This window comes from Vicugna pacos, unplaced genomic scaffold (assembly GCF_048564905.1).
Source record: "Vicugna pacos unplaced genomic scaffold, VicPac4 scaffold_17, whole genome shotgun sequence".
In the NCBI taxonomy this organism is placed as follows: domain Eukaryota; kingdom Metazoa; phylum Chordata; class Mammalia; order Artiodactyla; family Camelidae; genus Vicugna; species Vicugna pacos.
This window is the reverse complement of record NW_027328738.1, coordinates 850883-868997: the sequence shown is the minus strand read 5'-3', so window position 1 is coordinate 868997 and position 18115 is coordinate 850883.

Below are 18115 nucleotides of genomic sequence, written 5' to 3'. Positions count from 1 at the left end.
GAACACACATGAAGAAGTTTTCTGCTATCCTGAGTGTGGGCTGGCAATTTCAGGTGACAGAAGCGGCTGGGTTCTAATAGAATCCCTTAGCTTGTAATCCCTGAGTGTTTCCCTAGGACTGACTCTGAGAGAAACCTGGGGGTTGGGCTTTGAGGCCAAATAGTAGCGAGTGTCCCCGATGGACTGAGGAAGTATTTAGATGAATTCTCCATAAAGGGAAACACCTGAGCACCCATTCATCTGCGTGGAGTGGGGCTTCAAATCTCCCCACCACACAAGGTTGGGTTCCAGTATCCTGAGGGTGGGGTAGTTCCTCCAACTGACATCAGCGTCTTGGTTTGAATAGAATCCCTTTGCTTGTCTTCCCTGATGGTTTGCCTAGGCCAGTGTGTGGTTGAAAGTGGGATTTGGGATCTAAAACTAAGTATTAGCGTGTGCCTCTCCATGGGTAGTGGAGATGTTTAAACTACAACCCACAACTTGGGAATTACTGTGACCCCTGAAAAATGCGTGTGCTATGTTTCCCCACGTCCAGCACACACAGGAAGAAGTGTTCTGGGGTTGTGAGTGTGGGGAGGTTCCTCCAACAGACTGCAGCACCTGGGTTGTAATAGAATCCCTTCGCTTGACTTCCCTAAGTGTTTTCCTAGGCCTAGCAGTAAGCGATGGTGGGGGATGGGCTCTAAAGCCAAGTATTAGCGAGTGCATCTCTGTGGGTAGTGGAGGGTTTTAAACTACTTCCCCAACCTTGGAACACCTGTGCCCCATAAAGATGCGTGGAATCTGTTTCCCCACCTCCAGCACACACACGGAGACGTGCTCAGGTATCCTGATTGTGGGGAGGCTCCTCCAAATGACAGCAGCGCCTGGGTTCTAAAAGAATCCCTTAGCTTGTCTTCCCTGATGGCATGCCTAGGCTGGAGAGTGGGGGAAAGTGGGGGTTGGGCTCTAAACCAAGTATAAGCGAGAGCCTATCCATGGGATGTGGGTTTGTAACCTACAACCCACAACCATGGAATAAATGTGCCCCCTGAAAGATGCTTTGACTGTTTCCCTACATCCAGCACACACACGAACAAGTGTTCTGGTATTCTGAGTGTGGGGAAGTTCCTCAAACTGACAGCAGCACCTGGATTCTATTAGTATCCCTTAGCTTCTGCTCCCTGAGTGTTCTCTTAGGCCAGGCCATGAGGGAATGCTGGGGGTTGGGCTTGGAGGCCACGTAGCAGTGAGTGCCCCCTGATCCATTGAGGAAGTACTTAGAGGACTTGTCCCTAAAGGGAACACCTTTTCCTGCATTCATCTGGGTGCAGTGGGGCTGCACATCTCTCCCACACCTAAGAATGTGTTCTGGAATTCTGAGTGCAGGGAAGTTCCTCCAACTGACAGCAGCGCCTGGGTTCTAATTGAATCCCTTTGCTTGTCTTCCCTGATGGAAAGCCTAGGCGGGAGTGCGGGGGAAAGTGTGGTTTGGGCTCCAAAACCAAGTATTGGCGATGACCTCTCTATGGTTTGTGGAGGTGTTTAAACTACATCCCTAACCTGGGAACACCTGTGCCCCCATAAAGATCCGTGGAGTCTGTTTCCACACCTCCAGCACACACACGAACACTTGCACAGTTATCCTGAGAGTGGGCAGCCTCCTCCAACTGAGAGCAGGGCCTTGGTTCTTATAAAATCGCTTAACTTGTCTACCCTGTTTGGTTGCCTGATACGGAGTGCTGGGGAAAGGGTGGGTTGGGCTCTAAATCCAAGTATTAGCGAGTGCTTCTCCATGGGATTTGGAGGTTATTAACCAAAAGCCCACAACATGGGAAGACCTGTGCTCCTTGAAAAAAGCGTGGACTCTGTATCCCCACCACCAGAACACACATGAAGAAGTTTTCTGCTATCCTGAGTGTGGGCTGGCAATTTCAGGTGACAGAAGCGGCTGGGTTCTAATAGAATCCCTTAGCTTGTAATCCCTGAGTGTTTCCCTAGGACTGACTCTGAGAGAAACCTGGGGGTTGGGCTTTGAGGCCAAATAGTAGCGAGTGTCCCCGATGGACTGAGGAAGTATTTAGATGAATTCTCCATAAAGGGAAACACCTGAGCACCCATTCATCTGCGTGGAGTGGGGCTTCAAATCTCCCCACCACACAAGGTTGGGTTCCAGTATCCTGAGGGTGGGGTAGTTCCTCCAACTGACATCAGCGTCTTGGTTTGAATAGAATCCCTTTGCTTGTCTTCCCTGATGGTTTGCCTAGGCCAGTGTGTTTGAAAGTGGGATTTGGGATCTAAAACTAAGTATTAGCGTGTGCCTCTCCATGGGTAGTGGAGATGTTTAAACTACAACCCACAACTTGGGAATTACTGTGACCCCTGAAAAATGCGTGTGCTATGTTTCCCCACGTCCAGCACACACAGGAAGAAGTGTTCTGGGGTTCTGAGTGTGGGGAGGTTCCTCCAACAGACAGCAGCACCTGGGTTGTAATAGAATCCCTTCGCTTGACTTCCCTAAGTGTTTTCCTAGGCCTAGCAGTAAGCGATGGTGGGGGATGGGCTCTAAAGCCAAGTATTAGCGAGTGCATCTCTGTGGGTAGTGGAGGGTTTTAAACTACTTCCCCAACCTTGGAACACCTGTGCCCCATAAAGATGCGTGGAATCTGTTTCCCCACCTCCAGCACACACACGGAGACGTGCTCAGGTATCCTGATTGTGGGGAGGCTCCTCCAAATGACAGCAGCGCCTGGGTTCTAAAAGAATCCCTTAGCTTGTCTTCCCTGATGGCATGCCTAGGCTGGAGAGTGGGGGAAAGTGGGGGTTGGGCTCTAAACCAAGTATAAGCGAGAGCCTATCCATGGGATGTGGGTTTGTAACCTACAACCCACAACCATGGAATAAATGTGCCCCCTGAAAGATGCTTTGACTGTTTCCCTACATCCAGCACACACACGAACAAGTGTTCTGGTATTCTGAGTGTGGGGAAGTTCCTCAAACTGACAGCAGCACCTGGATTCTATTAGTATCCCTTAGCTTCTGCTCCCTGAGTGTTCTCTTAGGCCAGGCCATGAGGGAAAGCTGGGGGTTGGGCTTGGAGGCCACGTAGCAGTGAGTGCCCCCTGATCCATTGAGGAAGTACTTAGAGGACTTGTCCCTAAAGGGAACACCTTTTCCTGCATTCATCTGGGTGCAGTGGGGCTGCACATCTCTCCCACACCTAAGAATGTGTTCTGGAATTCTGAGTGCAGGGAAGTTCCTCCAACTGACAGCAGCGCCTGGGTTCTAATTGAATCCCTTTGCTTGTCTTCCCTGATGGAAAGCCTAGGCGGGAGTGCGGGGGAAAGTGTGGTTTGGGCTCCAAAACCAAGTATTGGCGATGACCTCTCTATGGTTTGTGGAGGTGTTTAAACTACATCCCTAACCTGGGAACACCTGTGCCCCCATAAAGATCCGTGGAGTCTGTTTCCACACCTCCAGCACACACACGAACACTTGCACAGTTATCCTGAGAGTGGGCAGCCTCCTCCAACTGAGAGCAGGGCCTTGGTTCTTATAAAATCGCTTAACTTGTCTACCCTGTTTGGTTGCCTGATACGGAGTGCTGGGGAAAGGGTGGGTTGGGCTCTAAATCCAAGTATTAGCGAGTGCTTCTCCATGGGATTTGGAGGTTATTAACCAAAAGCCCACAACATGGGAAGACCTGTGCTCCTTGAAAAAAGCGTGGACTCTGTATCCCCACCACCAGAACACACATGAAGAAGTTTTCTGCTATCCTGAGTGTGGGCTGGCAATTTCAGGTGACAGAAGCGGCTGGGTTCTAATAGAATCCCTTAGCTTGTAATCCCTGAGTGTTTCCCTAGGACTGACTCTGAGAGAAACCTGGGGGTTGGGCTTTGAGGCCAAATAGTAGCGAGTGTCCCCGATGGACTGAGGAAGTATTTAGATGAATTCTCCATAAAGGGAAACACCTGAGCACCCATTCATCTGCGTGGAGTGGGGCTTCAAATCTCCCCACCACACAAGGTTGGGTTCCAGTATCCTGAGGGTGGGGTAGTTCCTCCAACTGACATCAGCGTCTTGGTTTGAATAGAATCCCTTTGCTTGTCTTCCCTGATGGTTTGCCTAGGCCAGTGTGTTTGAAAGTGGGATTTGGGATCTAAAACTAAGTATTAGCGTGTGCCTCTCCATGGGTAGTGGAGATGTTTAAACTACAACCCACAACTTGGGAATTACTGTGACCCCTGAAAAATGCGTGTGCTATGTTTCTCCACGTCCAGCACACACAGGAAGAAGTGTTCTGGGGTTCTGAGTGTGGGGAGGTTCCTCCAACAGACAGCAGCACCTGGGTTGTAATAGAATCCCTTCGCTTGACTTCCCTAAGTGTTTTCCTAGGCCTAGCAGTAAGCGATGGTGGGGGATGGGCTCTAAAGCCAAGTATTAGCGAGTGCATCTCTGTGGGTAGTGGAGGGTTTTAAACTACTTCCCCAACCTTGGAACACCTGTGCCCCATAAAGATGCGTGGAATCTGTTTCCCCACCTCCAGCACACACACGGAGACGTGCTCAGGTATCCTGATTGTGGGGAGGCTCCTCCAAATGACAGCAGCGCCTGGGTTCTAAAAGAATCCCTTAGCTTGTCTTCCCTGATGGCATGCCTAGGCTGGAGAGTGGGGGAAAGTGGGGGTTGGGCTCTAAACCAAGTATAAGCGAGAGCCTATCCATGGGATGTGGGTTTTTAACCTACAACCCACAACCATGGAATAAATGTGCCCCCTGAAAGATGCTTTGACTGTTACCCTACATCCAGCACACACACGAAGATGTGTTCTTGTATTCTGAGTGTGGGGAAGTTCCTCAAACTGACAGCAGCACCTGGATTCTATTAGTATCCCTTAGCTTCTGTTCCCTGAGTGTTCTCTTAGGCCAGGCCATGAGGGAAAGCTGGGGGTTGGGCTTGGAGGCCACGTAGCAGTGAGTGCCCCCTGATCCATTGAGGAAGTACTTAGAGGACTTGTCCCTAAAGGGAACACCTTTTCCTGCATTCATCTGGGTGCAGTGGGGCTGCACATCTCTCCCACACCTAAGAATGTGTTCTGGAATTCTGAGTGCAGGGAAGTTCCTCCAACTGACAGCAGCGCCTGGGTTCTAATTGAATCCCTTTGCTTGTCTTCCCTGATGGAAAGCCTAGGCGGGAGTGCGGGGGAAAGTGTGGTTTGGGCTCCAAAACCAAGTATTGGCGATGACCTCTCTATGGTTTGTGGAGGTGTTTAAACTACATCCCTAACCTGAGAACACCTGTGCCCCCATAAAGATCCGTGGAGTCTGTTTCCACACCTCCAGCACACACACGAACACTTGCACAGTTATCCTGAGAGTGGGCAGCCTCCTCCAACTGAGAGCAGGGCCTTGGTTCTTATAAAATCGCTTAACTTGTCTACCCTGTTTGGTTGCCTGATACGGAGTGCTGGGGAAAGGGTGGGTTGGGCTCTAAATCCAAGTATTAGCGAGTGCTTCTCCATGGGATTTGGAGGTTATTAACCAAAAGCCCACAACATGGGAATACCTGTGCTCCTTGAAAAAAGCGTGGACTCTGTATCCCCACCACCAGAACACACATGAAGAAGTTTTCTGCTATCCTGAGTGTGGGCTGGCAATTTCAGGTGACAGAAGCGGCTGGGTTCTAATAGAATCCCTTAGCTTGTAATCCCTGAGTGTTTCCCTAGGACTGACTCTGAGAGAAACCTGGGGGTTGGGCTTTGAGGCCAAATAGTAGCGAGTGTCCCCGATGGACTGAGGAAGTATTTAGATGAATTCTCCATAAAGGGAAACACCTGAGCACCCATTCATCTGCGTGGAGTGGGGCTTCAAATCTCCCCACCACACAAGGTTGGGTTCCAGTATCCTGAGGGTGGGGTAGTTCCTCCAACTGACATCAGCGTCTTGGTTTGAATAGAATCCCTTTGCTTGTCTTCCCTGATGGTTTGCCTAGGCCAGTGTGTGGTTGAAAGTGGGATTTGGGATCTTAAACTAAGTATTAGCGTGTGCCTCTCCATGGGTAGTGGAGATGTTTAAACTACAACCCACAACTTGGGAATTACTGTGACCCCTGAAAAATGCGTGTGCTATGTTTCCCCACGTCCAGCACACACAGGAAGAAGTGTTCTGGGGTTGTGAGTGTGGGGAGGTTCCTCCAACAGACTGCAGCACCTGGGTTGTAATAGAATCCCTTCGCTTGACTTCCCTAAGTGTTTTCCTAGGCCTAGCAGTAAGCGATGGTGGGGGATGGGCTCTAAAGCCAAGTATTAGCGAGTGCATCTCTGTGGGTAGTGGAGGGTTTTAAACTACTTCCCCAACCTTGGAACACCTGTGCCCCATAAAGATGCGTGGAATCTGTTTCCCCACCTCCAGCACACACACGGAGACGTGCTCAGGTATCCTGATTGTGGGGAGGCTCCTCCAAATGACAGCAGCGCCTGGGTTCTAAAAGAATCCCTTAGCTTGTCTTCCCTGATGGCATGCCTAGGCTGGAGAGTGGGGGAAAGTGGGGGTTGGGCTCTAAACCAAGTATAAGCGAGAGCCTATCCATGGGATGTGGGTTTTTAACCTACAACCCACAACCATGGAATAAATGTGCCCCCTGAAAGATGCTTTGACTGTTTCCCTACATCCAGCACACACACGAAGATTTGTTCTTGTATTCTGAGTGTGGGGAAGTTCCTCAAACTGACAGCAGCACCTTGATTCCATTAGTATCCCTTAGCTTCTGTTCCCTGATTGTTCTCTTAGGCCAGGCCATGAGGGAAAGCTGGGGGTTCGCCTTGGAGGCCACGTAGCAGTGAGTGCCCCCTGATCCATTGAGGAAGTACTTAGAGGACTTGTCCCTAAAGGGAACACCTTTTCCTGCATTCATCTGGGTGCAGTGGGGCTGCACATCTCTCCCACACCTAAGAATGTGTTCTGGAATTCTGAGTGCAGGGAAGTTCCTCCAACTGACAGCAGCGCCTGGGTTCTAATTGAATCCCTTTGCTTGTCTTCCCTGATGGAAAGCCTAGGCGGGAGTGCGGGGGAAAGTGTGGTTTGGGCTCCAAAACCAAGTATTGGCGATGACCTCTCTATGGTTTGTGGAGGTGTTTAAACTACATCCCTAACCTGGGAACACCTGTGCCCACATAAAGATCCGTGGAGTCTGTTTCCACACCTCCAGCACACACACGAACACTTGCACAGTTATCCTGAGAGTGGGCAGCCTCCTCCAACTGAGAGCAGGGCCTTGGTACTTATAAAATCGCTTAACTTGTCTACCCTGTTTGGTTGCCTGATACAGAGTGCTGGGGAAAGGGTGGGTTGGGCTCTAAATCCAAGTATTAGCGAGTGCTTCTCCATGGGATTTGGAGGTTATTAACCAAAAGCCCACAACATGGGAATACCTGTGCTCCTTGAAAAAAGCGTGGACTCTGTATCCCCACCACCAGAACACACATGAAGAAGTTTTCTGCTATCCTGAGTGTGGGCTGGCAATTTCAGGTGACAGAAGCGGCTGGGTTCTAATAGAATCCCTTAGCTTGTAATCCCTGAGTGTTTCCCTAGGACTGACTCTGAGAGAAACCTGGGGGTTGGGCTTTGAGGCCAAATAGTAGCGAGTGTCCCCGATGGACTGAGGAAGTATTTAGATGAATTCTCCATAAAGGGAAACACCTGAGCACCCATTCATCTGCGTGGAGTGGGGCTTCAAATCTCCCCACCACACAAGGTTGGGTTCCAGTATCCTGAGGGTGGGGTAGTTCCTCCAACTGACATCAGCGTCTTGGTTTGAATAGAATCCCTTTGCTTGTCTTCCCTGATGGTTTGCCTAGGCCAGTGTGTGGTTGAAAGTGGGATTTGGGATCTCAAACTAAGTATTAGCGTGTGCCTCTCCATGGGTAGTGGAGATGTTTAAACTACAACCCACAACTTGGGAATTACTGTGACCCCTGAAAAATGCGTGTGCTATGTTTCCCCACGTCCAGCACACACAGGAAGAAGTGTTCTGGGGTTGTGAGTGTGGGGAGGTTCCTCCAACAGACTGCAGCACCTGGGTTGTAATAGAATCCCTTCGCTTGACTTCCCTAAGTGTTTTCCTAGGCCTAGCAGTAAGCGATGGTGGGGGATGGGCTCTAAAGCCAAGTATTAGCGAGTGCATCTCTGTGGGTAGTGGAGGGTTTTAAACTACTTCCCCAACCTTGGAACACCTGTGCCCCATAAAGATGCGTGGAATCTGTTTCCCCACCTCCAGCACACACACGGAGACGTGCTCAGGTATCCTGATTGTGGGGAGGCTCCTCCAAATGACAGCAGCGCCTGGGTTCTAAAAGAATCCCTTAGCTTGTCTTCCCTGATGGCATGCCTAGGCTGGAGAGTGGGGGAAAGTGGGGGTTGGGCTCTAAACCAAGTATAAGCGAGAGCCTATCCATGGGATGTGGGTTTTTAACCTACAACCCACAACCATGGAATAAATGTGCCCCCTGAAAGATGCTTTGACTGTTTCCCTACATCCAGCACACACACGAAGAAGTGTTCTGGTATTCTGACTGTGGGGAAGTTCCTCAAACTGACAGCAGCACCTGGATTCTATTAGTATCCCTTAGCTTCTGTTCCCTGAGTGTTCTCTTAGGCCAGGCCATGAGGGAAAGCTGGGGGTTCGCCTTGGAGGCCACGTAGCAGTGAGTGCCCCCTGATCCATTGAGGAAGTACTTAGAGGACTTGTCCCTAAAGGGAACACCTTTTCCTGCATTCATCTGGGTGCAGTGGGGCTGCACATCTCTCCCACACCTAAGAATGTGTTCTGGAATTCTGAGTGCAGGGAAGTTCCTCCAACTGACAGCAGCGCCTGGGTTCTAATTGAATCCCTTTGCTTGTCTTCCCTGATGGAAAGCCTAGGCGGGAGTGCGGGGGAAAGTGTGGTTTGGGCTCCAAAACCAAGTATTGGCGATGACCTCTCTATGGTTTGTGGAGGTGTTTAAACTACATCCCTAACCTGGGAACACATGTGCCCCCATAAAGATCCGTGGAGTCTGTTTCCACACCTCCAGCACACACACGAACACTTGCACAGTTATCCTGAGAGTGGGCAGCCTCCTCCAACTGAGAGCAGGGCCTTGGTTCTTATAAAATCGCTTAACTTGTCTACCCTGTTTGGTTGCCTGATACGGAGTGCTGGGGAAAGGGTGGGTTGGGCTCTAAATCCAAGTATTAGCGAGTGCTTCTCCATGGGATTTGGAGGTTATTAACCAAAAGCCCACAGCATGGGAATACCTGTGCTCCTTGAAAAAAGCGTGGACTCTGTATCCCCACCACCAGAACACACATGAAGAAGTTTTCTGCTATCCTGAGTGTGGGCTGGCAATTTCAGGTGACAGAAGCGGCTGGGTTCTAATAGAATCCCTTAGCTTGTAATCCCTGAGTGTTTCCCTAGGACTGACTCTGAGAGAAACCTGGGGGTTGGGCTTTGAGGCCAAATAGTAGCGAGTGTCCCCGATGGACTGAGGAAGTATTTAGATGAATTCTCCATAAAGGGAAACACCTGAGCACCCATTCATCTGCGTGGAGTGGGGCTTCAAATCTCCCCACCACACAAGGTTGGGTTCCAGTATCCTGAGGGTGGGGTAGTTTCTCCAACTGACATCAGCGTCTTGGTTTGAATAGAATCCCTTTGCTTGTCTTCCCTGATGGTTTGCCTAGGCCAGTGTGTGGTTGAAAGTGGGATTTGGGATCTAAAACTAAGTATTAGCGTGTGCCTCTCCATGGGTAGTGGAGATGTTTAAACTACAACCCACAACTTGGGAATTACTGTGACCCCTGAAAAATGCGTGTGCTATGTTTCCCCACGTCCAGCACACACAGGAAGAAGTGTTCTGGGGTTGTGAGTGTGGGGAGGTTCCTCCAACAGACTGCAGCACCTGGGTTGTAATAGAATCCCTTCGCTTGACTTCCCTAAGTGTTTTCCTAGGCCTAGCAGTAAGCGATGGTGGGGGATGGGCTCTAAAGCCAAGTATTAGCGAGTGCATCTCTGTGGGTAGTGGAGGGTTTTAAACTACTTCCCCAACCTTGGAACACCTGTGCCCCATAAAGATGCGTGGAATCTGTTTCCCCACCTCCAGCACACACACGGAGACGTGCTCAGGTATCCTGATTGTGGGGAGGCTCCTCCAAATGACAGCAGCGCCTGGGTTCTAAAAGAATCCCTTAGCTTGTCTTCCCTGATGGCATGCCTAGGCTGGAGAGTGGGGGAAAGTGGGGGTTGGGCTCTAAACCAAGTATAAGCGAGAGCCTATCCATGGGATGTGGGTTTTTAACCTACAACCCACAACCATGGAATAAATGTGCCCCCTGAAAGATGCTTTGACTGTTTCCCTACATCCAGCACACACACGAACAAGTGTTCTGGTATTCTGAGTGTGGGGAAGTTCCTCAAACTGACAGCAGCACCTGGATTCTATTAGTATCCCTTAGCTTCTGTTCCCTGATTGTTCTCTTAGGCCAGGCCATGAGGGAAAGCTGGGGGTTGGGCTTGGAGGCCACGTAGCAGTGAGTGCCCCCTGATCCATTGAGGAAGTACTTAGAGGACTTGTCCCTAAAGGGAACACCTTTTCCTGCATTCATCTGGGTGCAGTGGGGCTGCACATCTCTCCCACACCTAAGAATGTGTTCTGGAATTCTGAGTGCAGGGAAGTTCCTCCAACTGACAGCAGCGCCTGGGTTCTAATTGAATCCCTTTGCTTGTCTTCCCTGATGGAAAGCCTAGGCGGGAGTGCGGGGGAAAGTGTGGTTTGGGCTCCAAAACCAAGTATTGGCGATGACCTCTCTATGGTTTGTGGAGGTGTTTAAACTACATCCCTAACCTGGGAACACCTGTGCCCCCATAAAGATCCGTGGAGTCTGTTTCCACACCTCCAGCACACACACGAACACTTGCACAGTTATCCTGAGAGTGGGCAGCCTCCTCCAACTGAGAGCAGGGCCTTGGTTCTTATAAAATCGCTTAACTTGTCTACCCTGTTTGGTTGCCTGATACGGAGTGCTGGGGAAAGGGTGGGTTGGGCTCTAAATCCAAGTATTAGCGAGTGCTTCTCCATGGGATTTGGAGGTTATTAACCAAAAGCCCACAACATGGGAATACCTGTGCTCCTTGAAAAAAGCGTGGACTCTGTATCCCCACCACCAGAACACACATGAAGAAGTTTTCTGCTATCCTGAGTGTGGGCTGGCAATTTCAGGTGACAGAAGCGGCTGGGTTCTAATAGAATCCCTTAGCTTGTAATCCCTGAGTGTTTCCCTAGGACTGACTCTGAGAGAAACCTGGGGGTTGGGCTTTGAGGCCAAATAGTAGCGAGTGTCCCCGATGGACTGAGGAAGTATTTAGATGAATTCTCCATAAAGGGAAACACCTGAGCACCCATTCATCTGCGTGGAGTGGGGCTTCAAATCTCCCCACCACACAAGGTTGGGTTCCAGTATCCTGAGGGTGGGGTAGTTCCTCCAACTGACATCAGCGTCTTGGTTTGAATAGAATCCCTTTGCTTGTCTTCCCTGATGGTTTGCCTAGGCCAGTGTGTGGTTGAAAGTGGGATTTGGGATCTAAAACTAAGTATTAGCGTGTGCCTCTCCATGGGTAGTGGAGATGTTTAAACTACAACCCACAACTTGGGAATTACTGTGACCCCTGAAAAATGCGTGTGCTATGTTTCCCCACGTCCAGCACACACAGGAAGAAGTGTTCTGGGGTTGTGAGTGTGGGGAGGTTCCTCCAACAGACTGCAGCACCTGGGTTGTAATAGAATCCCTTCGCTTGACTTCCCTAAGTGTTTTCCTAGGCCTAGCAGTAAGCGATGGTGGGGGATGGGCTCTAAAGCCAAGTATTAGCGAGTGCATCTCTGTGGGTAGTGGAGGGTTTTAAACTACTTCCCCAACCTTGGAACACCTGTGCCCCATAAAGATGCGTGGAATCTGTTTCCCCACCTCCAGCACACACACGGAGACGTGCTCAGGTATCCTGATTGTGGGGAGGCTCCTCCAAATGACAGCAGCGCCTGGGTTCTAAAAGAATCCCTTAGCTTGTCTTCCCTGATGGCATGCCTAGGCTGGAGAGTGGGGGAAAGTGGGGGTTGGGCTCTAAACCAAGTATAAGCGAGAGCCTATCCATGGGATGTGGGTTTTTAACCTACAACCCACAACCATGGAATAAATGTGCCCCCTGAAAGATGCTTTGACTGTTTCCCTACATCCAGCACACACACGAAGATTTGTTCTTGTATTCTGAGTGTGGGGAAGTTCCTCAAACTGACAGCAGCACCTTGATTCCATTAGTATCCCTAAGCTTCTATTCCCTGATTGTTCACTTAGACCAGGCCATGAGGGAAAGCTGGGGGTTGGGCTTGGAGGCCACGTAGCAGTGAGTGCCCCCTGATCCATTGAGGAAGTACTTAGAGGACTTGTCCCTAAAGGGAACACCTTTTCCTGCATTCATCTGGGTGCAGTGGGGCTGCACATCTCTCCCACACCTAAGAATGTGTTCTGGAATTCTGAGTGCAGGGAAGTTCCTCCAACTGACAGCAGCGCCTGGGTTCTAATTGAATCCCTTTGCTTGTCTTCCCTGATGGAAAGCCTAGGCGGGAGTGCGGGGGAAAGTGTGGTTTGGGCTCCAAAACCAAGTATTGGCGATGACCTCTCTATGGTTTGTGGAGGTGTTTAAACTACATCCCTAACCTGGGAACACCTGTGCCCCCATAAAGATCCGTGGAGTCTGTTTCCACACCTCCAGCACACACACGAACACTTGCACAGTTATCCTGAGAGTGGGCAGCCTCCTCCAACTGAGAGCAGGGCCTTGGTTCTTATAAAATCGCTTAACTTGTCTACCCTGTTTGGTTGCCTGATACGGAGTGCTGGGGAAAGGGTGGGTTGGGCTCTAAATCCAAGTATTAGCGAGTGCTTCTCCATGGGATTTGGAGGTTATTAACCAAAAGCCCACAACATGGGAAGACCTGTGCTCCTTGAAAAAAGCGTGGACTCTGTATCCCCACCACCAGAACACACATGAAGAAGTTTTCTGCTATCCTGAGTGTGGGCTGGCAATTTCAGGTGACAGAAGCGGCTGGGTTCTAATAGAATCCCTTAGCTTGTAATCCCTGAGTGTTTCCCTTGGACTGACTCTGAGAGAAACCTGGGGGTTGGGCTTTGAGGCCAAATAGTAGCGAGTGTCCCCGATGGACTGAGGAAGTATTTAGATGAATTCTCCATAAAGGGAAACACCTGAGCACCCATTCATCTGCGTGGAGTGGGGCTTCAAATCTCCCCACCACACAAGGTTGGGTTCCAGTATCCTGAGGGTGGGGTAGTTCCTCCAACTGACATCAGCGTCTTGGTTTGAATAGAATCCCTTTGCTTGTCTTCCCTGATGGTTTGCCTAGGCCAGTGTGTGGTTGAAAGTGGGATTTGGGATCTAAAACTAAGTATTAGCGTGTGCCTCTCCATGGGTAGTGGAGATGTTTAAACTACAACCCACAACTTGGGAATTACTGTGACCCCTGAAAAATGCGTGTGCTATGTTTCCCCACGTCCAGCACACACAGGAAGAAGTGTTCTGGGGTTCTGAGTGTGGGGAGGTTCCTCCAACAGACTGCAGCACCTGGGTTGTAATAGAATCCCTTCGCTTGACTTCCCTAAGTGTTTTCCTAGGCCTAGCAGTAAGCGATGGTGGGGGATGGGCTCTAAAGCCAAGTATTAGCGAGTGCATCTCTGTGGGTAGTGGAGGGTTTTAAACTACTTCCCCAACCTTGGAACACCTGTGCCCCATAAAGATGCGTGGAATCTGTTTCCCCACCTCCAGCACACACACGGAGACGTGCTCAGGTATCCTGATTGTGGGGAGGCTCCTCCAAATGACAGCAGCGCCTGGGTTCTAAAAGAATCCCTTAGCTTGTCTTCCCTGATGGCATGCCTAGGCTGGAGAGTGGGGGAAAGTGGGGGTTGGGCTCTAAACCAAGTATAAGCGAGAGCCTATCCATGGGATGTGGGTTTTTAACCTACAACCCACAACCATGGAATAAATGTGCCCCCTGAAAGATGCTTTGACTGTTTCCCTACATCCAGCACACACACGAAGAAGTGTTCTGGTATTCTGAGTGTGGGGAAGTTCCTCAAACTGACAGCAGCACCTGGATTCTATTAGTATCCCTTAGCTTCTGTTCCCTGAGTGTTCTCTTAGGCCAGGCCATGAGGGAAAGCTGGGGGTTGGGCTTGGAGGCCACGTAGCAGTGAGTGCCCCCTGATCCATTGAGGAAGTACTTAGAGGACTTCTCCCTAAAGGGAACACCTTTTCCTGCATTCATCTGGGTGCAGTGGGGCTGCACATCTCTCCCACACCTAAGAATGTGTTCTGGAATTCTGAGTGCAGGGAAGTTCCTCCAACTGACAGCAGCGCCTGGGTTCTAATTGAATCCCTTTGCTTGTCTTCCCTGATGGAAAGCCTAGGCGGGAGTGCGGGGGAAAGTGTGGTTTGGGCTCCAAAACCAAGTATTGGCGATGACCTCTCTATGGTTTGTGGAGGTGTTTAAACTACATCCCTAACCTGGGAACACCTGTGCCCCCATAAAGATCCGTGGAGTCTGTTTCCACACCTCCAGCACACACACGAACACTTGCACAGTTATCCTGAGAGTGGGCAGCCTCCTCCAACTGAGAGCAGGGCCTTGGTTCTTATAAAATCGCTTAACTTGTCTACCCTGTTTGGTTGCCTGATACGGAGTGCTGGGGAAAGGGTGGGTTGGGCTCTAAATCCAAGTATTAGCGAGTGCTTCTCCATGGGATTTGGAGGTTATTAACCAAAAGCCCACAACATGGGAATACCTGTGCTCCTTGAAAAAAGCGTGGACTCTGTATCCCCACCACCAGAACACACATGAAGAAGTTTTCTGCTATCCTGAGTGTGGGCTGGCAATTTCAGGTGACAGAAGCGGCTGGGTTCTAATAGAATCCCTTAGCTTGTAATCCCTGAGTGTTTCCCTAGGACTGACTCTGAGAGAAACCTGGGGGTTGGGCTTTGAGGCCAAATAGTAGCGAGTGTCCCCGATGGACTGAGGAAGTATTTAGATGAATTCTCCATAAAGGGAAACACCTGAGCACCCATTCATCTGCGTGGAGTGGGGCTTCAAATCTCCCCACCACACAAGGTTGGGTTCCAGTATCCTGAGGGTGGGGTAGTTCCTCCAACTGACATCAGCGTCTTGGTTTGAATAGAATCCCTTTGCTTGTCTTCCCTGATGGTTTGCCTAGGCCAGTGTGTGGTTGAAAGTGGGATTTGGGATCTAAAACTAAGTATTAGCGTGTGCCTCTCCATGGGTAGTGGAGATGTTTAAACTACAACCCACAACTTGGGAATTACTGTGACCCCTGAAAAATGCGTGTGCTATGTTTCCCCACGTCCAGCACACACAGGAAGAAGTGTTCTGGGGTTGTGAGTGTGGGGAGGTTCCTCCAACAGACTGCAGCACCTGGGTTGTAATAGAATCCCTTCGCTTGACTTCCCTAAGTGTTTTCCTAGGCCTAGCAGTAAGCGATGGTGGGGGATGGGCTCTAAAGCCAAGTATTAGCGAGTGCATCTCTGTGGGTAGTGGAGGGTTTTAAACTACTTCCCCAACCTTGGAACACCTGTGCCCCATAAAGATGCGTGGAATCTGTTTCCCCAAATCCAGCACACACACGGAGACGTGCTCAGGTATCCTGATTGTGGGAAGGCTCCTCCAAATGACAGCAGCGCCTGGGTTCTAAAAGAATCCCTTAGCTTGTCTTCCCTGATGGCATGCCTAGGCTGGAGAGTGGGGGAAAGTGGGGGTTGGGCTCTAAACCAAGTATAAGCGTGAGCCTATCCATGGGATGTGGGTTTGTAACCTACAACCCACAACCATGGAATAAATGTGCCCCCTGAAAGATGCTTTGACTGTTTCCCTACATCCAGCACACACACGAAGAAGTGTTCTGGTATTCTGAGTGTGGGGAAGTTCCTCAAACTGACAGCAGCACCTGGATTCTATTAGTATCCCTTAGCTTCTGTTCCCTGAGTGTTCTCTTAGGCCAGGCCATGAGGGAAAGCTGGGGGTTGGGCTTGGAGGCCACGTAGCAGTGAGTGCCCCCTGATCCATTGAGGAAGTACTTAGAGGACTTGTCCCTAAAGGGAACACCTTTTCCTGCATTCATCTGGGTGCAGTGGGGCTGCACATCTCTCCCACACCTAAGAATGTGTTCTGGAATTCTGAGTGCAGGGAAGTTCCTCCAACTGACAGCAGCGCCTGGGTTCTAATTGAATCCCTTTGCTTGTCTTCCCTGATGGAAAGCCTAGGCGGGAGTGCGGGGGAAAGTGTGGTTTGGGCTCCAAAACCAAGTATTGGCGATGACCTCTCTATGGTTTGTGGAGGTGTTTAAACTACATCCCTAACCTGGGAACACCTGTGCCCCCATAAAGATCCGTGGAGTCTGTTTCCACACCTCCAGCACACACACGAACACTTGCACAGTTATCCTGAGAGTGGGCAGCCTCCTCCAACTGAGAGCAGGGCCTTGGTTCTTATAAAATCGCTTAACTTGTCTACCCTGTTTGGTTGCCTGATACGGAGTGCTGGGGAAAGGGTGGGTTGGGCTCTAAATCCAAGTATTAGCGAGTGCTTCTCCATGGGATTTGGAGGTTATTAACCAAAAGCCCACAACATGGGAATACCTGTGCTCCTTGAAAAAAGCGTGGACTCTGTATCCCCACCACCAGAACACACATGAAGAAGTTTTCTGCTATCCTGAGTGTGGGCTGGCAATTTCAGGTGACAGAAGCGGCTGGGTTCTAATAGAATCCCTTAGCTTGTAATCCCTGAGTGTTTCCCTAGGACTGACTCTGAGAGAAACCTGGGGGTTGGGCTTTGAGGCCAAATAGTAGCGAGTGTCCCCGATGGACTGAGGAAGTATTTAGATGAATTCTCCATAAAGGGAAACACCTGAGCACCCATTCATCTGCGTGGAGTGGGGCTTCAAATCTCCCCACCACACAAGGTTGGGTTCCAGTATCCTGAGGGTGGGGTAGTTCCTCCAACTGACATCAGCGTCTTGGTTTGAATAGAATCCCTTTGCTTGTCTTCCCTGATGGTTTGCCTAGGCCAGTGTGTGGTTGAAAGTGGGATTTGGGATCTCAAACTAAGTATTAGCGTGTGCCTCTCCATGGGTAGTGGAGATGTTTAAACTACAACCCACAACTTGGGAATTACTGTGACCCCTGAAAAATGCGTGTGCTATGTTTCTCCACGTCCAGCACACACAGGAAGAAGTGTTCTGGGGTTCTGAGTGTGGGGAGGTTCCTCCAACAGACAGCAGCACCTGGGTTGTAATAGAATCCCTTAGCTTGACTTCCCTAAGTGTTTTCCTAGGCCTAGCAGTAAGCGATGGTGGGGGATGGGCTCTAAAGCCAAGTATTAGCGAGTGCATCTCTGTGGGTAGTGGAGGGTTTTAAACTACTTCCCCAACCTTGGAACACCTGTGCCCCATAAAGATGCGTGGAATCTGTTTCCCCACCTCCAGCACACACACGGAGACGTGCTCAGGTATCCTGATTGTGGGGAGGCTCCTCCAAATGACAGCAGCGCCTGGGTTCTAAAAGAATCCCTTAGCTTGTCTTCCCTGATGGCATGCCTAGGCTGGAGAGTGGGGGAAAGTGGGGGTTGGGCTCTAAACCAAGTATAAGCGAGAGCCTATCCATGGGATGTGGGTTTTTAACCTACAACCCACAACCATGGAATAAATGTGCCCCCTGAAAGATGCTTTGACTGTTACCCTACATCCAGCACACACACGAAGATGTGTTCTTGTATTCTGAGTGTGGGGAAGTTCCTCAAACTGACAGCAGCACCTGGATTCTATTAGTATCCCTTAGCTTCTGTTCCCTGAGTGTTCTCTTAGGCCAGGCCATGAGGGAAAGCTGGGGGTTGGGCTTGGAGGCCACGTAGCAGTGAGTGCCCCCTGATCCATTGAGGAAGTACTTAGAGGACTTGTCCCTAAAGGGAACACCTTTTCCTGCATTCATCTGGGTGCAGTGGGGCTGCACATCTCTCCCACACCTAAGA